Raw genomic sequence first — 27,936 nt, 5'->3', positions numbered from 1 at the left:
ACCTACACTACTACTTAGAATTACATGTATTGTATCAAGGAAGAAAGAAATGAATGTCCAAAGCTAGAAGGAACAATACCGTCTGTCTGCAAACTTACAATTTTGAAGGACGATGAGAAAACTCGGCCATCTTTGTAAGGTTCAAGTTAATTTGCAAATTTTCGTGTATTACTGCGTCATTATGGCACTCCATTCTCCATGCATTGACGAAAAACTAAATCTATCAACATGCGTAGGTATTTTAAATCTATTGTGGAACGCAACAAAATCGCTGAGTCAATTTTATGAAAATTGTCAATTGGGTAGGCGGTATTGTTCATTAGCCCTCAATGATCATGTTACATCTCTTCAAGATGACAAGGTGTTTTAGCAACTCACATAAATTGAAATTAAAGCATGGGACTTTCAGAGGTTCCGAAGGAGGTTCTTCAAATTCAAGTAAAGCAAATTAAAGATTTAGAGGATTGAAGAATTACCTAGTGCTTTACACACCTCTACTTTACTAGTTATCCTAAAAAATGAAGTTTTACTTATGTGTAAATACCACAATTGTGTAGCCCGACCCACAATTTGTCAAATGTTTCTAATGCATGAAGAGCAGAGTTGCAAAATTTGAGTTGCTGTGCGTTGTTTGAGAATCATATCATCCATGTCAGTATGGCCACATATAATTTTTGCATTTAAATTATTTTGCCCTCTGCTGTTCATGACCCATGCGACGACACGGTTTTTCTTGCGTTAGCGTAAAATCACTCAAGTAAAAGAACTAAATCTAAAACATTTAATAAACCCAGGGGAAACAAACGCTTCGTGAGAAAGGCAGATTACACAAGAGTTAAGGAAAATCTAACACAGTGAAGTTTACGACATTGAATGAAGTGTTTTCTTTCCGAGTCAATTAAACTACCTACAAATAAAGCTGAAAGCTTTCAAAATATCATCGGACGATGGTTTCCGGCAGCCCCTCAGAACGGAATGCAACGGCAAGGTAAGTCGTATAGATACTTCATGTCGTAATTTCTCTCCGGGGCAAATAAAACCAACCCTGATACAAAGCTATAAATAGGGCCGCGAGGCGGTTCCGTTGATAGCACAGAGCGCCATTGGGAGGTTGGGTCACGTAGAAATCGGGAGGCGTAGCAATCAAGGGGCGTAGCAACTAGAAAGCGTAGCAACCAGGGGGCGTAGCGACCAAGGGGCGTAGCAATGGCCGCCACTAGGCAGCTCCGTACAGCATCACATACAGGTACCTACCACACCAGTTTCGTATACCTGGCGCGGTCGGTAAATCATTTTTTTCAGTATGACTCCTCAGTCAGTTTTTGCCCGTTCGACCTGCGCTTCGACCTGTCCCCAGTAGAGTACCTTTATAGACAGAGTATGGCCATTTCTGTTCCGGTTTTTCATTGGTCGCGAGCGAATAGGCTGACACGATGCTCTTAGGACCGTAAATAGACAAACAAAATGGCTGTTATTAGCAAGCAAGATTGAGGTTATGCACATCTTACATCCTGCTGTGATAAAGGTGATAAGCGATTTAACGATGTTTTCGTGTTTTTTTCGTGTGTTATTCGTAGATATGCTAGTTTAAATTGTTACTGCCGTGTAATTGAAATTTGTGTAAAATTTAGCTTCTTATCGATGTTACGGTGAGTCGCCATTTTGTTTGTTTTTATACGGCCCTAAGAGTATCATGGAGCCTAAAAACTCGTTGACCAATCAAAAAGCAGAACAGTTTTCCTGTAGTAAAAAGATACGAATGGCCATACTCTGTCTATATAGGTACTCTTGTCCCCAGCGTTTAATTTGTTTCTAGTGCTGTGAAGTAAATAGAGGAATCGCACATTAAACTGTATTCAAATCTGCTCTCTTAAATCAAATAACATCGATTCCCTTCAACAAACTACACAAATCGTGCGACAAAGAGTGTGAAGCCGGGGCCCGTAAGCCTCAAACGAAATAAAAAATGAAAATAGGTGGATAAAGTGAACACGAGTAGGTTTTTAGAGTTCCAACAGCGGAAGGACCCTGAAGCACATGATTTAGGATAGAAATACTAGATGGGGCCGAAGCCCCACCCTTTCAAAAGGATGATGAAAAAACTTACGTGAAGTCTCCTAAGGAGATGGCAAAAGACTAATGGCGGCCGGGCCCCCCACTCCCCAGGCAATGCCAATTGCCCTCTCCTCACTGGCCGACAGCCAGTAGAGAGAGACCAATCAACGTGCCCTGGGACTGGAGGGACCAAACCGCGCATATTCAATTTAAGTGTCCGGAGACCGGGTTACAGATACCCGATAAATTTGGTGAATAGATTATTATGGTGAATAAGATAAAATTCCTCTCCTTTAAACGAAAGTTTGTTTTTTACTTTGTCGTATATTCTCCCAAGTCGACTGTCGTCCTTTTGTTGTTGAGGTAATGAGGTAATTCAGACATCATATTTTCAAAATCCTTTGGGATATAATTTTTTGAAAAATTTACACAAATTTCTCTATCAGTTGAAGGCATTGAATACAGTTCTGGTGGATATCTAGAGAATGTGTCTGCAGCGACATTTTCACTACCCTTTACATATTTGATTTTGAGGTTGAATTGTTGTAAATACAGCGCCCATCGGATTAATCTTCCTGATGAGAGGCTGGAAATCTTAAGAAAGGTAAGAGCTTGATGATCTGTCAAAATTGAGGTAGGGAAACCCAAAATAAATGGGGAAAATTTCTGACAACTCGCCACAATCGCAAGTAACTCGATCTCAGTCACAAAGTAATTGCGTTCGGGTGGGCGTAAAATACGGCTGTAAAAATATATAGGACGACGGTGACCGTCTGAGTCAATTTGAAAAAGCTCTCCAGCAATAGCTCCATAGCTGGCATCAGTGGAGATATAAAATTCTTCCTCACAGTTGATATATGAAAGCATTACATTTTCAATGAAATTCTCCTTAATTTTATCAAAAGCAGTTTGTTCGGTTTCTTCCCATTTCCACACCTGGTCCTTCTTTAACAAGTGAAGTAATGGTAGAAGGAGGTGAGAATGATTTTTGTGGAATTTGGAGTAAAAGTTTACAAAGCCAATGAAACTTTGTAGGGCTTTCTTACAATTTGGTACTGGAAATTCTCTGATACATTTAGCCTTGTTTGGATCCATGGAGATTCCTTCTTTAGACAAAATAAATCCTACAAAATCGACAGAATCAAGGAGAAATTGGAACTTCTTAAAACTAGACAAGTATTGAAAGTATCACCTTTTTGGTAATGAAAGAAGTCACAAAACACTACCGGAATTTTCTGCGAGATATCTCTAATCACGTCTGATACTGCTCTAACAAGCTTCTCATCAATTTCTAGAGAATTAAAGGATACATTGAAATATTGTAGGACATCAAGACTGTGGCATAAGATCAAGGAACTATCATAAATGGTCAGCTCAATTTTTAAGCAATATTGAAAAAGTTGAACAAAGTCAATAAGTATACATTCAAATAGGAGTTTTAATTCAATTGAGTAAGTTGGTGTTGTGATATTATGGACATCTTTTGTCATTGACTTAGGGATTATTACAAGCCAGCATTGAGTTATGTTATTTTGTGAGGTTGACTTTATGTTATTTTGTGAGGTTGACTTTATGTTATTCTGTGAGGTTGACTATATGTTATTCTGTGAGGTTGACGTTATATTGACTTTAAAGAAACAATAGCTAGAAACTCCTGATAAATTGAACGGCGATAACCAGTGGTGGTTTGGCTGAGAGCTGTTGCTAAGTTGAGTTGCCGCAGATTCCACAGATCCCTGGGGTAACAGCTCTGATACATCCTCAGGTTCCGGGCAGCTCAAGTCTAGTTTAAAGAATCGGTTTCTAATTGAGCCTTTGCCTCAGGCATAAAGTTAGAATCAGATGTACCACTGGTATCAGTTTGGATAACACTGACCCTTTGCTGATTCAGTGGCCTGGGACCGAACTTGTTCTTGAAAGTACTACTGTTGCTGGTAGCACTGTCGGCTGGAGATAACGCTTTAGTAATTCCCTGTTTACGGATTTGATCAATGCGTTGCAGCTTCCGCTGAACGTGCTCAATTGTCAACTCATGATCATCGATAAATTGTTCTTGTACATCACGAGGAAAATGTGCCAATACCGCGGAAATCAAAGCAGGAATGGGAATTGGTTCATCAAGGTGTTTCGTATCTCTGACGTATTTCAGAAAATAAGTGGCATACTTGTCTACAGCAGGATTAAATTTGTTAGCGTACAAGGATCCAGAAATATTACTCTGGTCACCGCGGCCCCAGTAGTACTTCAAGAACCCGTCAACAAAATCCTCAAAGAGATGAAAATCAGTAGACTGTAACCAAATTTTTGCTTCACCTTCTAACAGCATGCCAACCTCCATAACTTTGGTACCGTCATCAGTATTTTTAGCGTTAAAATACACTGTTACTATATGGACAAAATCTTTAGGATGACATTTATCCAAGTTCCCATTAAAGCGTGGCAAATCGTTAAATCTAATTGAATTGACATGTTTTACAATCTTAATCGAAGAGCCATTTTGGCTTGAATCACTGTTAGACCCCCCAGTTTGTTGGCTGCTTGAGCGCTTTACTTTATTGAAAAAAGGTTTCACAGGTTTGTGAGATGTTTTCCCGGCCTGTTTTTCTAAAGAATCTAATCTTCTGCTTACATCAACCTGCAAATTATCTAACTTATCTAGAATATGGTGAAGAGTTTGGCTTGTAGCACTAGATGCGACACTTGAACGCCTAGATCCAGAACGGTCACTCCTTGACGAACACCTTGAGGGAGTCGGTGAGACGCACCGCTGGTTGAGGTCATGCCTGGATACCGAATCAATACCCACATCAACATGATGCCACAAATCTCTAAAAGACTAATGGCGGCCGGGCCCCCCACTCCCCAGGCAATGCCAATTGCCCTCTCCCCACTGGCCGACAGCCAGTAGAGAGAGACCAATCAACGTGCCCTGGGACTGGAGGGACCAAACCGCGCATATTTAATTTAAGTGTCCGGAGACCGGGTTACAAGTGAATTTCAAACTCGTCAGACGTGCGGAACGTGATTCTTGAACACATTTTACCTCTGAGGAGTAGGTAAATTCAGTTAGATTTATCTCGTGTGTGCAATAGACCCGTTGCGACTCGGTGTTATTCTCACGACTAAGTTTACAGTAACGACTACTACCTACTTACTCAATATCCTTATTGTGATGAAATCTACCCTTAGTGTTTTACTTTGCCAAGCAGTGATTTAAGTATCCGTGACGGAAAGGTTTTAAAGATGAGCGAAACAAGTGCAAGTTCCGAAAAATTAAGATACCGATTTTATTTTCTGTAACCTATTCTGCTTCATCGCTTCTTTCACCGTGATAAGGTACTTTAGACTGATTTTCCAGCGGCGCGGACAAAGCTCCGCGCAAGATTGACAGCGGTTTGGATAGTCAAGCTTCCGAGATGTTTTGACAGAACGCTGATAATATCTTCGTAAATCAATCTTCTCATATTCTTGAAACTTACATTATTTCTGCGCCCCTTGCCTTGCTATCTTTAATCAACTCCATTCTTTATTGCTTCGTTTCCGACGACTACTTCAAAATGTGGGATGACCCGGACACCGACATTCAATGTAAATACCTAAAATGTAAAAAAATGATCCCACCAACAGACATTTGGTGTTATGACCATAGATTTTTGGAGAAATATTACAGTGAATCACTTGACAATTTCACGTCATCGTACATATATCGCCTTGAAACCGATGATTTGTCAATCCCGCAACTTTGGATTAGAAACATTGTCGCGTACATTTGTAAGAAGCCATATGTTCTTTATTTAGAAAAAATTAGAATATGTAGATTATACTTGAAATTATTCCACAGGAATGAGTATATTGCAGATTACATTTCTTATGAAAAAGACCTTCTGTCTTACCTTAAGCAGTTTAAGGATGAATATTATGTATTACGTAATTCAACGGCACCATTCTTATTCAAACTCTATTGGCTATATTTGAGTGACTACGTTGACTCGAATATCAGCACAGCAGAATGTAAATCTGTTTACACCCAAACATTCGTTGATTTAAATTTTTATAAGCCTCTGAAGAGGTTTGCCTCTGTAAACGATTCTTCTCTCATTCCTAATTTGGATGAAAGTTTATCTCCATCTCCCACTTCAGATGTGTCTTATCCTGTTAATTTTGCCACAACGTCGTATTCTTTAACGAGTCACAATACATGTCAATACCTTAAATGTAAAGAAAAAATCCCACCAACAGACACTTGGTGTTATGACCATAGCCTTTTGGAGAATTTTTTCACGGAATCACTTGAAAATTTTACGTCATCGTACATATTTCGCCTTCAAACAGATGATTTCACAATTCCGCGACTTTGGATTAGAAACATTGTCGCGTACATTCATAAGAAGCCATTTGTTCTTAATTTAGAACAAATTAGCCGATGTAGATTATACGTGAAATTATTCCACGGAAATGATCATACTGCGAATTACATTTCTAATGAAAAATACCTTCTGTCTTACCTTAAGCAGTTTAAGGATGAATATTATGTATTACGTAATTCAACGGCACCACTCTTATTCAAACTCTATTGGCTTTACTTGAGTGACTACGTTGACTCGAATATCAGCACAGCAGAATGTATATCTGTTTACACCCAAACATTCATTGATTTAGATTTTTATAAGCCTCTGAAGAGGTTTGCCCCTGCAAACGATTCTTCTCTCTCTCTTAATTTGGATGAAAGTTTACCTCGATCTCCCTCTTCAGATGTGTCTTCTCCTGTTAATTTTGCCACAACGTCGGGTTCTTTCATGATTTTTAAACGAGATTTCAGACTTCGGAGGAAGACTAATTTAAATTGGCTATTCGATGTTTCAACAACTTTTCATTTTGAAACTTTATTTGAAATTCAATGAACATACCATAGGTATTCCTGTTTGACAATTCGACTACTAATATCTACTTACCTTCGTTAGCAATTCTTTCTTTCGTTTATGATTGGTTTTTATCATATATATTTTTCTTTTCTTGCCGATTAAGTATAGCCAAGAATTTTAGTAATATGGAAAAATATCAATGTTATAGTAGCACAATGTCAGAGATGACGTCACCCCTAGAGGGATTGTATTAGTTTGTAGTCTCTTGTAGATTTTCTCTCACGTTGGTCTCATCATGTAATTTCCTTTTTTTTTTTGTATTCCCTTAACGAATAATAAAGTTTATTACGTCCTGGCCATTGGCGTTTTATGGCTTTAACCACGAGTTTTTTTTTGTTGCAACTTTACTACAATGAACACCAGGTTTTTAATTTCAGTGTAACATTTAAATTCTGTAATTTTCTGTATATACGGAGCTGATTGACTTAAAACACGCCAAGTCCGAGTTTTTCCTTTGACTCCATAAATTTTTTACCCATAATGGGTAAGTTGGAAAGTTTCATTTCTTTTTCGCATACTATCATATACCTAATTTCCTTCGTTTTATCACTTAACAGAACAAAATATTCGAATTACATTATACGCCTACCAACTGTAGGTAAAACTTCCGAACCACGTATCTTATTGTTGATAAAAAATGAGACCAAAATTTGAAAGCCAGGGGGATGCATTTTTTCAAACTTTTACGTGATACGGCAAATGATACATCAATTCCTATGTAATTTTGGTCGTAGATATCATTGAAGTCAAAAAAGCCTCCTGGTTGAAACTGATACTCCAAGTCTAGGATAGCAGCCAAAGTTGAAAGGCAGGAGTGTGCATTTTTATGAGAAAAGATTCACTCGAGATGGCCAGTGAGGTACTTATCAATTTCTACGTATTTTTTAGTCTTGCAACGTGATGAATCTAATTTAAATGTGATAGAATTATTTCACGAAAGTCGTATGAAATATTTAAAAGGGTGATCACTTTGGCCGTCCACGGTAGGAATGATGTTAAGAGGAGCATCTATAACGAGTCATTTTATTCCTCTTTAAGCCCGTGTAATTCCTCGATAAATATAAGGTCATTACATGTGCGGTTCGCTTACCCTCTCCTTTTTAGTGAATATAAAGGAAAATCCGAATCAACGCATGCTGATTAAAATTTTGAGTCGGGCTCGTCAAGATCTTTCTCCTACCGTGCGGTGCTATAAGTTTTTAGGTACAGATGGAGTTTCAACAACTTCGGCGTGAGTCGAAGAATGATAAGACAATTTTCTTAGAGGTATAGCACGGTGTTACATCCTTCCTTGCAATTAGCTACACCGGATAATTATAAGCAGGAATTTTCAACGCATGACGATTGACATTCTGAGTCAGGCTCGTCAAGATCTTTTTCCTACCGTGCGGTTCTGTGAGTTTTTAGGTACAAATGGAGTTTTAACAACTTCGGCGTGAGTCCAAGAAAGATAAGACAATTTACTTAGAGGTGCAGCACGGTGTTACATCCTTCCTTGCAATTACCTACACCGGATAAGCAGGAATTACGGGGGGTTGTCACGGAGGAAGTCACTTAAAGTAGGAATAAGCTCCTTGTTTTTATTCACTCATCCTGACTGACAAGCATCCAGAAAGCTTCATCCCGTCCACAATCAAGTATGAAGGTAGCTCCTAAACTAATGGTCGGTACTTCATTGTTGATGATGTCGATGGTAATTTCTCTGGTTAAATAACTACTTTGAAAGCTGGAACTTTTTCCTTGGATACCTATATGATGACAGGGATCTTCGAAAGTCACATTATTAATTGGCCACCATAGAGGAGTAATATTTCAACGGTGAAATTGCAAAAGTGCATAATTGGGTTGCCGTATTTCAAAGTATTCCTTTCTATTTTATTCTTCGAAAGGAGACCAAACCAACTGCATGGCTTGAAATTTTTGCAGGATATTCTTCACAAAGTTGGCATCCGCCTCAAACCCCGATCCGTTCCCCTTCCCTCTCCTCCTCTTCCTCTCCTACGCTCCCTCTCATCCCTTCCTCTTCTGCCTTCCCCTTCAACCTGTAACTGAAATGTATGTTCTTTTTTCTTTTTGAAAAGATGTGAAGTTATATTGCAAACCAAATTATGTTTCAGGAATTTTCGGGCCAATGTTCCACAAATCCCGAGCCAAAGTGCGTTTTTTGAGTTGCAAACACGACGGAAAATCAAAATTTGTCATAGCTAAATAGCTCCATGCCAGAGCGAGCTATCCTACTCGTATCAAGAAATGTTCACTTGATGCTTTGAGGAGGATAGCACCGAAATAATTAACTTTGGCCACTCATTCCTGGTAAAAATGATCTGTTGGGATCAGTTAAAATCAGTAGAGAAAAATGAACTGATATTAACTGATTTTAACTGATACCAACTGTTGCCAACTAATACCAGTTGAAAGTCTACAGATATTTGATGAGTAACAGTTGGCACCAATAGAGGTTACACTGATACCAACTGATACCAGTTGAAAGTCTACAAATATCTGATGAGTGTCAGTTAGTAGCAGTAGAGGTTGTACTGATACCAGATTATACTCAATAGATATATGTTGAGCCTCAATAGGTAACAGTTGAAATTTGCTACATATCTCTTGAGGATCAATTGATATCGGTCCAGCATGAGCTGACATCTGTTGAACATCAACTGATCCAAACAGAAATGCAATTGACGTCATTTACAAGTTTAAACCTAGTGCAATGAGGCTACGTATGCATTTTAACAGGACGATCTGGTTGGCATAGTTGACAAGGCCCATTAGGCCACTTCATCAAGGCATCTAGACTTCAGGGCCACTACATCAATAGAGATATTTATATTATTTTAATCCCTTTTCCAATCAATTTTTTTCTACAGTAGGTGAATGCATTATTTTATGGTTTTAAAATCTCGAATAGTGCTGATAATTTGAAATTCTACGGCCGTTCAAGGATTATGTCACTTGGTAAAGAAAGGGGGAGTTTCAGGACAGTACGGTACGTAGGTGAGTACACAGCGCTGCTTGCTATTACACAAAAGTTGGTCCTTCACACCAGTTTCATGGGTTTGTCGGCACGGGAGCATGGATTTTATACCAAAAATTCTATGCGATGCCTGCCTACTTCAATTTGTTGTGATTTTGATTAAGGGAATCCCACATGTGGAAGGGGTTGTGGTGTGTAAGTTTTTAGCGGCTCCGCCCATCGTAACTGATCTGATATTACTAGATAACCCTCGGGTCAGAAATACGAAAACGGTGATCGTCAATTCGTGATGTAAATGTGAGAAACTGAAAAAATATGTAAATTTACACAAGTAGATAATGCGTTTTTTATATATGTCGAATCAGTCGACGTATGGTACGAACTAATACGAATTATAAATTCAGATCTGTTGATACGTTTAGCCGCCACCACTTATCAGTTTAGATCAGTTGAAGCCATCAACTGACCCGATCTTAATTGATGTCTACCGATGCTCCTCGTCGAAACACCGTTCACGAAGTGGTAAACCGTCAACTAATCATTTTTGCCAGGGGCAGACCAGAAAATTTTAGATTTTTTGACCCACCCTTGACGGAACCCATAAACTGCCATACATGATTACCTACCAAATGCAAGAAGGTGACAGTTCAGGCTCAAGGTTCAACTTACAGCAACGGGGGTTAGCAGTTACGTAATTTGGAAATCACATATAGTAGGGCTCAATAGAGCCGCCCGGGCCTCACGCTGGGGGGGGGGGAGGGAGGGTTTCTTTCTTTTTCCTTTTTTTTTGTAATGGGGATTAAGCCCGCAATTAAAGGAAGCCTGACTTTCAACCTCCACGTCGAAATTAAAAAAGGGACAATTTTCACACTCCGTCTTTATGTCTTTGATTAAAGGTAAGCAGGTAGGTAAAGACAAGTTGCGAACGATATTTCGAATAAACCCCGCCTTCTATTTGATCGACGACAGCACGAGCTGACAGTAACTGCTCAGTGGCGCCAAAGACTTTAAGGAATTAGATTTGAGGGAATAGATCTCTATCTCAGACCAAAATTCTTTACCCTCAAAATCTCGTATTTAATAAACTCATCGATTAGTATTCCAATGAAGCGGACCATGTCCCCGAGTGGTTACATTTCCTCTCCGAAACTCGAGATATTTGAAAGCTTACAAGAAAAATCCTATTATTCCATTCTAGATTGTAGCTACTTAACATGAAAGACTGAGTGAAAATAAGATAATTTTCTATCATTTGATTCACAATATGACAACCATTGATTAAATGACAGAAAGCTTATGTCTTGTCTTACAGTTGTCTTGCCTCTTTGTTCTCGTAATTACAGGGGCGGACTGAGACGAAAAAAGTTACCGGGAAATGTACAGTCAAACCGGCCCAAAACCCAAGAGGGGGGTCCGGGGGCCCTCCCCCTGAAAATTTTGAAAAATTAGAACCCCAAAGAGGCACTTTGAAGCCACTATTCAGCACAAACATACGCAATTAGAGTAACAAAATAGTTTTAAAGTTGGCTGCGACCGTGGAGCATAAACCGGCCCCGTGGACCATAAAGGAGGCCCGTTGAGCCTCACCCTATTTTAGGAGAAAGTGGCCAGTTCTTTACGATTTTATCCCATTTTTCCAATACTTCTGGACTGTAGAAATAAATAAAGAAAGAAAAATAAAACAACACAGTTCACCGACCGGCCCAAAATACCAACCGGCACATCGGGATTTTTCCCGGTGTTCCCGCCCGCCAGTCCGCCCCTGCGTAATTATGTACGTAGCACGGATCTCATCTACCAACTTCAAGTTTGATTGGAATTTACACAGCAATATAGTAGCGACGGTTGATCGGCCGGTATCAAATTCTGTTGCCACGCTTCCAACCGTAATTCAATGAAAGCAATTATACAGCATTTACAAGAGTCTGTTACATCGAGGTTAGCACCAGGGAACCAATCTGCGAGCGGACAACATGAAAAATGTCCATTCTTCTCGCCGGATCTAATTAATTTTTTCAAATCGTTGGTCCATTTTCGCATTATCGCCAAATGATGCGAATTCAGAAGTTGACGGTTCTGAACTCTAAACCGAACGATCTCTCTCAAAACTTCTTTCGCATTTGACGTGACGCCTTCGGGTTTACTGACAGCGTTCTTCGGTAAACCAAATCGATACGCAATTTGCTGGAAGCTCATCATCACCTCCGAAGAGTACCAAGCAAGATGGCGTGCCTGAGTGAAATCCGTCAGCCGTCAGCACAGCTACATCTAGGACTCCGATCTGATCGCGACATATAGGGGAGTCATTCCTCGGTGTTACGTGGCCTGCTTTGTCGCTTTGATATTGACTCCATAAAATATATGGCACGGTAAATAAATTGACGTCAGACGCCACGAAAAGTTGCTTCTTCTTTAATGCTTGTACATAAGATGGTTTTTTTTTTTCTTCATTTTTTTTTAAACTTTTATTTATAAACAAAACTACAACGTATTAATTGTTTCTAATTGTTTTTACATGATGATGATCACAATAAAAGTAAGATTGGCATATGAACTTATGAGTCTAATATTAAACTCTAGCTAATTGTAGGCTTGTAAATAGTATCTATTTTCAAACATTAATATAGTTATTATATAATATAGTTAATATTTAATATAGTTATAGCCTATCCTTAAAATTTTAGTCTTTGTTTATTTACATAAGATGGTGATTAATTATTTTACCATAAATTTTATCTTGATTACATAAGAAGAAAATTTAGTCCATTCCATTTTCGCATTTTCAATCTACTATTTGTAAGGATTGCGAGATTTCTTTTTTCTCGCTGCGGGGGGGGGGGGGGGGGGTTTGGGATGCTTTTTGAATCTATCTGGTCTCAATACTATTTAATGATCGAATGACGGTTGGGGTGTAGCTAAATCTAGGTTAACCATTCCGATAATCGAGATGGTGAAATGTATTCATTCCCGGAAACTGTGAAGAAGTTTATATGTAACGCTCAAAATTCCTCGCCGTCTTCGGGAATGAGATAAGACTGCAATTTGCAATTCGTAGTATAATAGGAAAAATTCTTCGGGTCGGAAGGCTCTCGTTTTGTTTGTAAAATCATATCTCTCGAGCGTTGACTGGATTGTTGCTCCGAACGAATTTTGGCTTTCAAGTCGGCTATATCAATGTATTTTACAATACGTTTAATCGACGTGACATCTCTGCGTCTACTTGGTAGAAGGTGATAATCTATAGAACTATCTAGAATATCGAAGCGGATGCTTGTAAATACTTCCTTTGATACTTCTTTGTAATGGGGCCCTTTCACATCACTATGCCTATAAATTATGACTCGTTTCGGAGAGAAACGTCGGACAAAATCACTAAAGCTCGGGCTAAATATCGTAAATTCATATTGCCACGATTCCACGAGTATCGTGTCCAAAGAACGCGCTGTGGCTGTGGGTAGCGTAAAGATAGGCCATATGATGGATTCAAAAGTAGTGTGTTTTGAATCTGGCGACCTGAGATCTAATTCTATGAGCATTGTTTTCAAATTTGGACAGCATGGGATTACGGTATTAAGGACTTCGGTTAGCATAGATTGTAAAATTTTTTCAGCGCGAAGATGATGGAGCTTCAGCGAAAAATGTTGTATCTTGCTGTTGAAAGATCCGCGGATGCTCGAGAGCATGCCTTTGCATGATTCGTTGCTATCCTCAGTTGAGAATATCAGACAGAAATTCTTCAATGCTATCGAAACAGGCTTGTCACTGAAAAGAATCGAAAGATCAATTCCAACGTCAGAAATAATTAAGATTATTGTTTCAGAACAGAAATGTCGTAGTACAGAATCGATGTTCTTGAAATTTGGCGATTCTAAAATGCCTCCGTCAAGCATTATCCGTACACGCTCCAACCGTTTCTCGGGGAAATGAATTCCATCGAAAGGTTTTTCATTGAAGTATTTTGTCAAGGATTGAATATACATATCGAACGGATCGCAGTATTCGCGTCGCCTGCTTGGATTCATCCAAATAGAAAGATTATCGAAAAATGCCGAGTTCCAATCGAGGGTTAAGCCGACCAGAATTTTGGAGATTTCGGTCGCAGATAATGGTATCGGTTCCGAATCGCCAGATATATTGAGAGTGACACAAGATTTTTCGAGATTCACTGCTCGACACTTTAATAAAATAACTAAAGCATGACGCGACATACTATCTGGAACATTTTCGAGTTCTCTCCGCGGCAACTTATAGCTAGCGTTTTCTCGATATATTAGATGTCCCAAGGACATGGCGGCCTCGGGGTAAGGCAGAGAGATATTTACCTTCAGTGTTGTTCTGAATAATTCGAGCTTTTTCAAACTAAACGGTGGAAATATATGTAACTCAAGGGGTTGCAATTGATAATTATGAAAAATCAAAGGTTTGCACAAAGACTCAGGTACACCGATGACACGTAACGTGCGAAGATCTTTGAAAGGTCTCAAATCCACTTCGGCGTCTATGCAAAAGTGCTCAAAGTCAAAGTTGTACAAATCTACATGACGAAATCCACACATGAATTGTTCCCTCGTTTGCGCATCAAGAATTGCCATGTCGCGCACTCCGTATTCCATGGGAATCTGCAATCGGATCTTATCCCGTAAGAACTCCTCAAAGAATAAACAAGAGCTTCTCAGTTGGAGAATGCTGGCACTGTCCAATAGTTCACATATAGCACGTATCATTTCATCTGGTAATTTATTAATGAATGGACAAATTTCCGCTTCGACATCGGAATCGGTATCGCTCTGTTCCTCGTTTCGAAGTATTATCGGAAACATTTTCTTATCCGACCAAACTGCTAATTACTTTTTCCTCGGGTGTATTCATTCACCAACATAGAATGCACCGAATTGAATACCGGAAGTTTAAAGTGGAACTCGTCTCACGTTAGCTCCGAATTTACCGTCTACTTTAACGCGTTCTCCGTCTAATTAGCATTATTTCCAATCATTTAATTTGTAAAGTTACGGTACCGAGATTTCATCAACGCTTTACAAAAAACTTTCGAAGCGCTACTTCCTTCAAACTGGCCAAGAGTAAGGCTTAGAATCACCTTTACATATCTGAAAAATCAAATTTAGAAATAAATACGGCTGAAGCTTAGGAAAAAGGAAAGTTGTTTCTCCCTATACTATTGCATTGGAGATAGGAGGTTATTCCCGCGCACCGCGCAGAATAAGTTCAATCCTGTTGCGTGACATCATAGCATTACAGACGAAGTTTCAGATTATAGGGGGTAATTTTCGATCGATTCTAATGAAACTCGAGACCAGTGGGTATTTCTCGACGAGAAACTCTAATTTTTGGTCAGGTTTTCTTCTTCTTCTTCTTCTTCTACCTTTTGACTAGGGCCTAACGCTGTTTGTCTAGCCTCTAAATTAATAGGTAAATAAAAAAGACAAAAATGCTACTAACGAAATAAATAGATATGAATAATTAAAAATAAATATGACAAATAACATATGATGGCGATTGCTCATGGGAGAATTAAAAAGCCTCGGTATCACTTGCCAAATGCGTGGTAGGACGACCTCGTAGCCAAAAGTTACCCGGACGACCGCCCAAGAGATGGGCACAGAGCTGGTAAGGTTTTCAAAATTCTAAATTCCAAATTGGTGAAGATGTTGTCTTCTTATCATTAATATTTGTAAAGCTAAAAGCTATGAGAGGCGGCTCGTGGAGTGGGGCGCACGCTCATCGCGTAGCGAGGAACCAAGGGTCCAGGAGCATTTTCCGGCTAGGCGTGAGAGCTAATCATACGGTTAGCTCTTTATAATGACCATAAGAGGAAACACACAGACAGATGAGCGAAAATTTTATATTTTTATTTGAATACAGCAATAATTGAAACAGAGTTATAACATATAAACATTTAATTTTATAGGCAGGGAATGAATTTGACACTTTACAATATAGCTCCGGGGCCTAATTTATAAAAAAAGGTTTTGTTTCGAATTACAATAACATGAGCCACTGTGCCTTCCTGTATTTTCTCGCGCGCTTCCAGTTCAATCCAAATCGTGCGGAGACCCGCGTTATTATGATTCTCCAAAGACGGATCACGCTTCTCGCATCGAATGACGAAAATCGGATTTTCTTCTTTGAATTGTTTTTTCGAAAGAATCGGGTTGCATAATCTGTCTATGCGAAAGAATTCACCCATGAAATCAATATAATTCTGGTAGAAAATCAAGAACTTATCATTTTCGAAATCCTCGTTTAAAGTGTTGTACGGTATGTATGTATTATTTATCAGAACTTTGAAAGACCGCAGATTAACATGATCGAATTTACTAGCGTCCATATTTTTGTTCTGCGATCGGTTCGTTTGAAATGCTACAATGATAAAAGCTGGGTCCATAGTCGGCAGTGGACCCAAATTTATTACCCTCGACGCTCGTAATCGCTCGAACGTGTAAGAGTCCCAACTGCGAAAAAACATCGAGTAAGTTAAATTACCGTACGAATAATTTCTTTGAACGATTGCTTCTACAGAAGGCGACAGTTTTACATGCGGCATCAACCATGAAATCTCAGTAAAATTGAACGTGACAGTAGTACCAGGCTTCATGCCATCTTTTATCATATAGGCGTTTTCATCTGTCGTTGCACGATCCAGTAAGAGTTCGTGCGTTTGGCCGTAAACGATACCTTTAAAATCTTGAGCGAAGCTTAGGAAGAATTCCAAAGGGATGAGAGTGTTAAAAGAATTGTCTTTAACGTTGATCGCAGGTGATCCCCAACCAGCATTTTCGAGACCGTTGACCTCGTCCCTCCGATACGTTAACAGGATCTTGGCAGTGCTCAAAACGCCCAAGTTCGTCGTTCGATCCACTTCCACGTTGTTTATCTTGTAAATGATCGTATCAAAAAAGAATGCGTAGGCGTTGTTGGTTAAAAGTACAGCGTTTCCAACGTTGACGTTCAAGGGTGCATTGTTGAATGTGTATGTCAAAGTTCCTTCGATGTAGATTTTTGAATTGCCGGGCACGCAGTGCATGTATTTGTTGCCGGTTGAAATTCTGATCTGGGCGTTGTTTCCGAAATCCGTGACAAAAGGAAAGTACTTGTGGTTTTCATAATAATCAACATTAAAACTGCGACTCATGGTGACAATTGACATTCGGGAGTAAATATCCGCGAAGTGAGAGGAGCTGAGCTTTAAAACAAAGGTGTTACCAGTCACCCTTCCGAGTTGAAACTGAATCGTGCAACTTAGAACGTTGCGATTCCATTTGACTTGGAAACGCTATGACCATTAGGCAAATGCTCCGAATTGATCATTCGGTTCGTTTACCAACATTCAAGGACCAAAACTTGACCAAAACGTGGACCGAATCGGCTTCATTCGGCTTTTTTCACGCGTTGCATTAAACCAAATCGGGAGGTAATAACAACTCATCTCCGCATTCTTCCCAAGTATTCTATCTTCGCTCGTTCTTTCCCCTTCTCGGATTCCACTTCTAATGCTCCCCTCTCCTTTGGGCGACCACGGAGCGGCTATTGGCCGTCTCACTGTGGTACTGGGCGGAGATTAAATCCTGGATTTTTATTCGACACTTTCTCTATATATTTTTGTCCGTTGGGCATACGGGTAATTTTAAACGGAGTCTTAGCGGAGAAATATTCGAGTTTTATCGGATTTTTATTGGACGATTTTATCCGGGTAAAATCGGGGGCGATTCCCCTCTTGTTCATCAAAAAAATAGTTCCTACGCAAGGAATTGATATAAATTGAAAGGAGGCGGCCTGGAAGTTTACTAATCTTCGTCGAGTTGGTTTCGAGGTGACTTGTAATTCAGGAACCGTTCGCCTTCAGTTCGGTATCAAAATTTCGGTATCCAATCGGTTTTGTTCGGAATTAAGACTTCTGCTTTTACTCATTGTCACATACTAAACGTTACTCTACGTTAACTTGCCTGGTACTCGTGGATCGCAAAATTGTGTATAATATAAACAATTGTGTATAGTATAAACTCCAGTCTAATTTAGGTGACTTGTAATTCAGGAACCGTTCGCCTTCAGTTCGGTATCAAAATTTCGGTATCCAATCGGTTTTGTTCGGAATTAAGACTTCTGCTTTAACTCATTGTCACATACTCAACGTTACTCTACGTTAACTTGCCTGGTACTCGTGGATCGCAAAATTGTGTATAATATAGACAATTGTGTATAGTATAAACTCCAGTCTAATTTCTGATACTGCCATCTCCTGCTACCTCATCGATTTTAAGGTAAGCTTTCATCGTCCTTATGTCAAAATTTTCAAGCTTCAATGAAGCATTATTTTTTGCGAGATTATTTGGTGTCGGACAATATTAAAAATAAGAAGGCAAGAATCATATTTGTATACATAATTTTTAAGCGCCTCGTCGCTGAGAAAAATTGATTGTTTTCTTACAAAATCCTCAAAGTGCTTTTACACAAATTGAACCAATTATTTTTCTTTTTTCTGAGATATATTTGATTATTAAATGATCTGCCTATTTTGTTGTAACCACTTAATTCAAATTTTTAATCACAATGAACTTCTCTACAATAAACTCGCGATTAAGAATGCTTGATCGAAACATGAATACTGAAATGTTTGCTTTTCAAGTTATTTTCTGTGGTCATCTTTTTTTTTTTTTTTTTTTTTTTTTTTTTTTTCAAATAACTCGCTAGTTTTTTTGTAATACTCTCCCTTCGGTCAGTGAACGTCAACTGTACCAAATCTGATACCTGTCCCTTTGGTTTCGACTAAATACTTATAGTAGGATTTGAATGAAACATTTACCTAATTTTAAAATACTAGATTTTAAGACGCGATCCGTTGACGTTCCGATGATCCACCGGCGCGTTCGCGATTGAAATTATTATTTATTAATTAATCGGAATTATTTATTCTCGTTTAGATACTCGTTAAATTCTCGAAAATTCATCTTCAAAAGCCAAAATCTGTGACTACCGGTCCATTTCCGGAAAAAGGGCACATGACGGGCAATTTTAAATAATTCCTCCCACAAAACTGAAAGAAGTGTAAGTTTGGTTAACTTTGGTTAACTTGCTAATTCTTAGCCATCTTTATGTTATAATTGGAATTTGCAGACCGGTAGTGAAATTTGGGCCGTTAGAAGTTAGTTAGAGGGGTTGCTGCACTTTTGGGAAGACTCGCAAATATCAACCCCTTTAGTTTTCATTTACAGAAATCTCAAAATAGGCAAGTACAGTCCGCGTCGATCTCGCTCTCGAAAAACCTACCTGCTCTCCCTTCATCGATCTTCAACGAACCAACTTATCCAGTGGCTGTTTGTGCAAGGCACTAAGGCCAAGCCCTCATACGGGCAAATCTTATAAATAATAAGATAGGCAAGTAGCACAACAATAGAATTCATACCATCCAACACTTCAACGACGCACTTTGACGAGACAGTGTATTGTGAATGTAGAAAGCTATTCGAACGAATTTATGTTATTTGATCTACCTGAAGCAAAATCTTATCAAATTTTGAAAGTCCTGAAAAAGAGAAGTGCTGCGGAATAATTTAGACGAAGAAATGAAAAATTCTGTCGAACTTCTAGATGATAAAGTTGATTTAAAGGTATTTTGGGGCTAAAATACCCAAATCACCGGTTGTATAAATCCCGTTATTTTATTGAAAAGAAATTGACTCGATAAAAATGCAATTGCTTTAAATATGTCTCGATTTTGTTACTTTAAACGTCTTTCCATGGAAATAAGTTCAATCATGACTATGCTTAATTCATCCATGAATTGAAAGTAAGAAATCTACATCTCGAAGATCTACCGATTTGCTGTTAAGTATCGCAGAAACTTGATATACTAGGTCGATGTGCCCACTCGTTGAATTTACGCATCAATATCATGAGTGCACATATGTAAAAGTCAATATGCTATAGTCATTTTGGGTGCATTTATTTTTCAAGAAACAATTTCGAGTAACTTGAATCCCGAAGAACCATCAATTTTCCGTATAAAATTGAAAAAATCAAAATATGTCCACTCCCAGACCTGAAAATTAGATTCTACGTGTGAAAATGCTTATACATCGACATGCTGAACAGAAGCCATGTCTATCTCAAAATTCTTCTCAGAGGTTTATGTTATTATCAGCTTCATTTCAAACCCCGGTTTGACGGTCGAATCGGTTGCCCAAAAAGCAAGCCATTTTTGAAGGCTTCTATGAGAAATTCGTGATATTATTGGCTCTCAGGAAATCACCTCATGGGTAAAACTAGTGGTATAAATGTATGAGTGTTTAAAATGATTGTATTTAAGAAACTAAGACATTAAACTATGGAGTCAATTTCTTTTTAATAATTTAACGTGATTTACTACCGGTAATTTAGCTATTATAGCCCCAGAAAACTTTTAAAGCGCCTTTACGTTCCCGAATTTCGACGGATTTTTTTTTTTTTTTTTTTTTTTTTTTTTTTTTGCTTAAACGTCTCAAGAAACACCATAGTTAAAAATATAAAAAAAATTCTATTTGGATATATAAAACATGTTTAACTCGTTGAGGAACACTGTGTATTGTAGGGAAGACTGTTGCTATTTGACCTATATACTAAGGTCAAAATTCTTACAAGGAAGCCCCTTGCAAGAGGCTACTTTTATGTAATTACTCCCAATTTTTTCTCCGTTATATAATGGAATTACTAGTCAAATTCTGAGGTGAATTTTTTTAATTCTAATTTTTACATTTCTTTTTTCCCCCTTCATTTTATTTTGTGTTTGGAGAATTTCGAGGTTTCGTTGATTTCTTCAGATTTCGAATATTGTAACTTCTCTTCAATTCGGCCGATTTATATGAATGAGACCTCTTTTAATTCGTGTTTTAACGAAGAGTAAGAAAAAAATTGCTAAGTACAAACGAAAAGTTTTTTTTGAAAATTGGACGAATCCTAGCGTGATTGTGAAATGCTTAATGAAGCGTGAGTAATCCCGGCGGCCGCTTGCCGGGATCCAGAACTATTGTCTCTTTTTCGAGAAGCCGACGCTAAGACAGTAATAAGTTGTACAGCAGTAAGTTAAATTCATATATGTTAAACTTGCTTTTAGTGTTGCGACTTTGGCAACAATGCAATGAAAACATATGATATAATTTTCACCTAGCTAAAAATCAAGTCGCCAACCCGATTCAACGTTTTACCAACGTTATGTTGGCAGTCTGAAAATTTAAACTGTTTTTGGACAGTTCAAGGAAACTGTTATTGGGCACGGTTCCGAAAACCGTCTTTTTAGGCACAAACCGTTTGTTGAGCCATAGGTGAACAATCATAAGACAAAATAATAATAATATAAAATGCACCTTATCAAATTCACTTCATTTTGTATACTGTCGAAGCGCTCTGTTTCTCTTGGAGCTCTGCCACTCTTCATATCCCCCAGAAAAGTTTGGAAGATCTAATCTTTAGAAGATTTTTTATTTTAATTTTTTGCATTATTTTAACCGTGTGTGTTAATACACCAAAGTTCATAATAATTAATCCGTGACAATGATAAGTTACATACAAATCCATGTATATTCAACTCTTTTCATTTCTCCATCATGCTCATTCTCCAGTGGCGTGGCGTGCCCCCCGATTCATCGATCGTTATGAAACTCATACCCATTGAAAAGGATCGACAAACAGGGTGCTCGCAGGAAACACCTTAACAATCGATTCTGTACCATAAGTCCAATTGGCCTAAAAATCGATACATCGCAACTCAAGCCACGTACCTGCATTCTCTCTACTTTACATGAGCAAATTGAAAATGATACAAACATTTGTCAGATTACTGTCTGGTCTCTAGGTTCCTTAATGCACCTGTTTCTTTTAATAATATTTAAAAATCAAGTCGGTACGACTGGTATACCAAGCTTTTATTTCACTTATCTCAGGCCTTGTCTCCACTGGACGATTTCATGGGATTTTTCCCAAGTTCGAATCGCAGGAGTGAAACTTCTGGGATTTTTCCCAGTTACCGTCTCCACGGGATGGGGCTCTTTGTAGTCTTGCGACTAATTTGCGCGGGAAGATAAATTAGTTAAAGTCAAGTATTTGACCGGGATTAAAAAAATAACTGCACTCAATTGACATTTAGACACATTTTTTAACGAAACAAACATGAACAATGTAGTTATGAATAAAATATCGCAAAATTCGTTTTCACTTATTTTTCTTCTCTCAGTGGGTTCTATGGGTACAGGTACCATACTTTGTACCGGGAAAAATATTGATTAACTCAATATTTTTCCCAACTTCTTAAGTGGGATTTTTCCCTGGGACAAATCTCGCGAAACGGCTCGTGGAGACAAGGCCTCAGGTGAGCTTGTTTCGGAAGATGTTTCCATAGAGTTCGCAAATCTGGGCAGATGATATTCCACGTTCTCCTTCCACATTTCAATTCCTCTATAGGTCCTTTTTTTGAGGTTTCTGCTTCATTCGTTTTCATCTGCGCTTCATTTTTTTCTTCACTCCGTCCACCCGCTGGTATTCTATGCCTAAATGCACTTTCGCGCTTAGATAGGTCTTTTTTGCCTAAATGCACTTTCGCGCATATGACATAGTTAGGTCTTTTTGTGAGACATGGTGGGGCAAGACCATTACATGAACTCGATTTACAAGGTGTGTATAGTCTTTACAGGAGTACATACACACTTTGTCTTGAAATTACTATGGATTTCGATAATTTATGCATAGTAAACATTTTGAAATCACTATGAATTTCGATGATTTACACATTGTATGTATCTTGAAATTACTATGAATTCCGATGGTTTATGCATTGTTTGCATCTTGGAATTACTATGAATTCCGATAATTCAGCATTGTATGCATCTTGGAATTACTATGAATTCTGATAATTTATGCATTGTATGCATCTTGGAATGACTATGAATTCCGATAATTTATGCTTATTCCATGCAACTCACATCAATTTTTCAATTGATTTATGAATTGCAAGGTTCCCAAGTAGCATGGATTGCAATTTCATTGCAATGGATTGTGAGTTGATTGCAATTTTTGCTTGTTGCCTATACGTTCATTTGAAGGCGCTTAAAAAGTTGCAATTTTATTGCAATAAGTTTGCAAGAAATGTAGATTATGCTTGTTGCCTAACCTTCTTTTTCAAGGCACTATAAAGACTGCAATTTCGGTGCAATCATGTTGTAACAAATTCACGCCATGTGCCTGGCATCCAATTCTCTAGTTGTCTTAAAGTTTTTTCGACTTAAATGTCTCACCTAACCCACATAGCCCAACATATTTTGAAAATATTGTCACCTTTATCAAAATATTTTCATGGCAATATTGTAATTAAAATATTTTTAAAACATTTTAAAGGAATATTTTGAAAACGTTTACAAAAATATTTTTAAAATAATTCAAAAATATTGCCTGTAAACATGCATGTTCAAAATATTCCTTAAGAAAGTTTTGAAAATATTTTAAAAATATTTTTTTAAAATATTTTTAAGTTCTCAAGTTAGTATGTGGTGTAATTTACACCGGTGTAAATTTAGTGTGAGTACCTATTACGTGATATCGAAAAAAAAAAATCAGACAAAAAAAATATGAAAAAAATGAATAACACGAAAAAAAATAAATAATAGGCAAAAGAAAGAAGCCTGAGAAAAACGGCGATAATCAAATCTATGATGAATGTTGAGCCACGCACTGACGCAATGCATGCGATAACAGCCTTAACAGGCGTGATTTCAACCCAGCTCATCATCAGCTCCCTGTAGTGGAAGAGTGCTCCGCTATGACATTCGCGGGTCGGGTTCAAGCCCACTCAAGAACGTCCGGTATTTTATGCTGCTAAACGTCGTAGGACATTAGGTAAGCATGGGTTCGAATTATTATAATTTCCCCGGAAAATTTAGGGGTTGAAATTTAAAGGTCGTCAATATTGAAATTTCTTTGCAAAAAAAAAATTGCAACTTTTTTACAATGAGGGGGTCAGATGTTGTAAAATAATTGCAATTTTCTTGCAAGAAAGTTGAAATCATCTGGAAATTTTATTTCATTTAAATTGCAATTTTTTCGTTGCAAAATGCTACTTGGGTTAAGTCTGAATTTAAATGAACTACGGAGGTACTAGACCACTTGCGCAATTCACATTAATCGTCAAAGCAAATTTTATGAACGGTTTGGAGGTACTAGACAACTTGCATAACCATGTTCATAGAAAATTATTGAACAAAAAAAATCATCACTCCGTAAAGTCGAATTTTCACAAGAACTTTTTAGGTTAACTTCTTTTAGAACAAGTTTCAAGAAGATTTTTCATTATTTTTTTTTAATCACATCGGGGTCACCATTTTGTTGCGTACATTTAGCAATAATCAGAACTATTGAATAACTATTCACTTGTTTAATAATAATATTCATAATAATGCTGTGGATATGACTTTATTCACACGGGTTTATAGCATTACAATGCGAATGTATGTAGAACTCTGTTAACACGAAAACAAGTCAGGTTGAAGCTTAATTAACTTCAACAGTTCCGAACTGGTCAGCCATGGAAATACGTTTAAAATGACAAAATCAAGACATACTCAATGCAATTGCATTTATATAGAGTCAATTTCTATTCAATAATATAACGGGATTTATAATGCCGGTGATTTGGGTATTTTAGCCCCGAAATACCTTTAAATTGACAAAATTTTTCCTTTCTTCGCTTAAATAATTACGTAGCACTTTTCTTTAAGAATCTGATAATGTTTTGCTTGGGGCAGATCAAAAAACTTAAACTCGTTCGAATGGCTTTTTACATTCACAATACACGGTCTCGTCAGTGCGTCGTTGACCTCGCAGTGTTCGATTCGATAGAAAAAGGCGAACGTTGACCATCAATATTTAACGCGGTAAAGCGGCTGACACCATTTTTAGATCCGAATAGCTTGATGCGCGCGGGGGGCTGGCTAGCGCATGCGACAGTAGGGGAGATGTGGCTGAGTTGGGACGGGTTTAAGTTGGGGCAGTTTAGTTTTTTTCATATGACAGCTGGTAGCAGAACGTCGATTTTTGGTGTGGTGGTACCCCGAGGCATCCAAGTAAACAAACCTTGAACCGGGAGCGATTGGCCGTGTTTTGCACTTTTCAGGTGGGATTGTTTTTTTTTTGGAGCCTAAAAGCTCGTATTTTTTTTTTTAGAAAATGACGTGTGGTTCTCAGAGATTTAAACATTTTGCTGATGTTTTTGTACCAATGTTAAGGGCAGATCTTCTGTCATTAGTTCCCTTTGCGTTTTCTTCCATATTCCTAACCTCAAATTCTCACCATCAATATTTACGCGAAAGGACCTTCCAGTCTGAGTTGGGACAATGCACTGGTGGAAGAGTTGGGACGGCCCAACTCATAGTACGTAGGTTCTCTTCCAAGATGTATTGAAATTCAGTCGTTGTATGCCAATTTGATATTACCTACTTAAAAAAAATTTAGAATTAGGAATTTGTTCTAAAAAATTAAATTTTTACGTACCCATTTATTACTTTGTCACTACAACTGTCTCATTTTGACTATTAAAATAATTTATCTACCTATTAAATTAACTTTTTTACATTAAAGGTAAAGCAATATTGTCTATATATGCTGCTAAGTGCCTAAGTTCTCATTAAAGTTTAATTTGTTCTTAAATTTGAAGATTTTTCTACTCAGTTCCAACTCTCCAAGTTCTCTTCCGGAAAGAGGTACGCTATTGAAAACCCCCCTTTTTCGCAGCAGTGGACGTACGTCGAGTTCTTTGCACAGGCTTTTGGCGGAAGATGGCATTTTAAAAATCTCCACACGTTGCAAGAGAGGTCCAAGTGGTTAGAAGTTACCAGAAGTATACGGGAAGGAACGTTAGTTTTGATTCACAATGCGCAGGCACCCCCGCTCACATGGAAGAGAGGGTGAATTACCAAAATTTTCCCAGACCCTGATGGGCATGTAAGGGTGGCTGAGGTAATGACTGCCACGAGAATGGTCAGGAGGCCTGTAATCAAATTGTACCCGTTTCCAATAATGTCCCCTTAACCTTGACTTTCTAGAATGGAGAAAAAAGGGTTTCTGCCCCTCCCAACCCCTCAAAGGATGACCTCTCCCTCCCGCCCCCTTTACAAGATGATCCTCCCTTTCCGACTGGCTCAAAGGATGACTTCCCTCTACCTGCCCTATCAAGACAACCCCTCGTCCCCTACCCCTCCGAAAACGAACTTCACAAATCTGGTCCTGATAAGGTCGAGGCTGCAACTCCCTTCGGTAAAAAGGAAAACGATCCGAATGCTAAGTACCGAGGCCTGAAAAGACATTCAGATTATGCATTAACTGCTACACTGGCATTTGATGATCTGTGCTACAAAAATCATTTTACCATTATAAAAAATATAGATCGTGAAAAAAGGGAAAAAAAACAAAAACCCCTTCTCCCATCTCCCACTCCTTTCCCTAAAAATTTTAGCAGTAGTTTCATGCCAACCTAACCCTCGTTTTCTTCGGGAACTGTTTCAGCATGCAGCGACCACAGTCATACAGGAGACGGGTTCTTAAAAGGTGGAATGAAGTCGTAGAATGTCCCATTTGCCTGATCACAGCAGAGCCACCATTCGAGTTATGCCGGAACGGGCATAGAATTTGCGAACCATGCCGAAAGCGCATGCGAACCTGTCCCTTTTGTAGGATATCATTCGCTCGAAACATAAAAGATAAGGCATTAGAGGGGCTGTATAGAGCAATACGGCCACCTCCAACCTACAAATGGGAAGTTATCGATGAAGAAACGGAGGAAGGAGAGGAAGAAGAAAGAGAAAACAATTGGCAGTTTCCACATTGGGTGAGACCAGAGAGGAGAGAGGAAGAAGAGGGACCGAGAACAAATGAAGAACAACCCGTAAGAAGTAATAATTTGGAAATGCTGTCCATCGCCGCTCTCTCCGAGAAGATTGAAGCTGTGAAGTTAGTTTTACCTGAACGCTTATGGGCCAACGCACGACTAAACCCGGATGGAGGGGTCATTTTGGACATCAGCTAGGTTGCTCTCCCTGGTTCGTTTTGATTTCCTCCCTTTCTAGTGAGGAATTACGGAGGCTTAGAAGGCGCAAGCCCTTCGAGCTGGCAACCGTAGTCTCTGATTAAGCCATTTAAACGCAAAAATCCCCTAGGGATGGCTTAGAGTAAAAGTGTTTAGTTTAAGTTGCATATGTTTGTTTATACTTAGATAATCACTGATATAGTTAAGGTTTACACACATTACCTACTGCGTCCAATATTTATTAATTATCCTTCATATCCACCATAATCTGACGCTGAACCCCCTTCCCCTTCCCCCAATGTATCACTCGCCACCTACTTTAGCATTGCTCATTTCACTATCTGCTTTGCCACACATTTTGTCCTTTGCAACATTATGAAAGACTAGCGACCCGTACGTACTTCACACGTATGAAACATACAATCGGAGAAAACAGAATTCTTACTTACTTACTTATTTACTAGCGGCGCTACAGCCCCGGGTGGGCTTTGGCCTCCATAACAATCCCTCTCCACATCCCTCTATCTTTGATTTTTACACTCCATCCTTTTATTTGCATTTTCTTCAGGTCTTGCTCAATTCCGTCTAGCCACCGAAGCCCAGGTCTTCCTCTCTTTCTTGCTGACAATACTGAAGCTTTCAGCACCTTCTTCGGCATCCTTTCTTCTTTCATTCTTTGTACATGACCTAGCCAGCTCAGCCTTTGCGATTTGATAAACCTTACGATGTCTTCATTTTCTAGGATCATTTCTATTTCTTCATTGCTCCTAATTCGCCATTCTTCGTTGATTTTCACCGCTCCATAGATTCTTCGAATAATTTTTCGTTCAAATCCCCTCAGCATGTGCTGGTCCCCTTCTGTCATGGTCCAGGTTTCACCACCATACGTTACTACTGGCCTTATTAATGTTTTGTAAATATGC

General features: G+C 38.5%; 1 long non-coding RNA gene across 1 annotated transcript; it reads left to right on the top strand.

Annotated features, from left to right (window-relative positions):
• The first annotated feature begins 3,306 nt into the window (after window positions 1-3,306).
• On the top strand, window positions 3,307-4,094 carry LOC140225032 (uncharacterized). Its single transcript, XR_011900235.1, has 2 exons — window positions 3,307-3,594; window positions 3,667-4,094. It is a non-coding gene; the product is annotated as an uncharacterized lncRNA (long non-coding RNA).
• Window positions 4,095-27,936: the final 23,842 nt, after the last annotated feature.

This window comes from Bemisia tabaci, chromosome 7, assembly GCF_918797505.1.
Source record: "Bemisia tabaci chromosome 7, PGI_BMITA_v3".
In the NCBI taxonomy this organism is placed as follows: domain Eukaryota; kingdom Metazoa; phylum Arthropoda; class Insecta; order Hemiptera; family Aleyrodidae; genus Bemisia; species Bemisia tabaci.
This window is presented reverse-complemented; position numbering and strand designations above follow the sequence as displayed.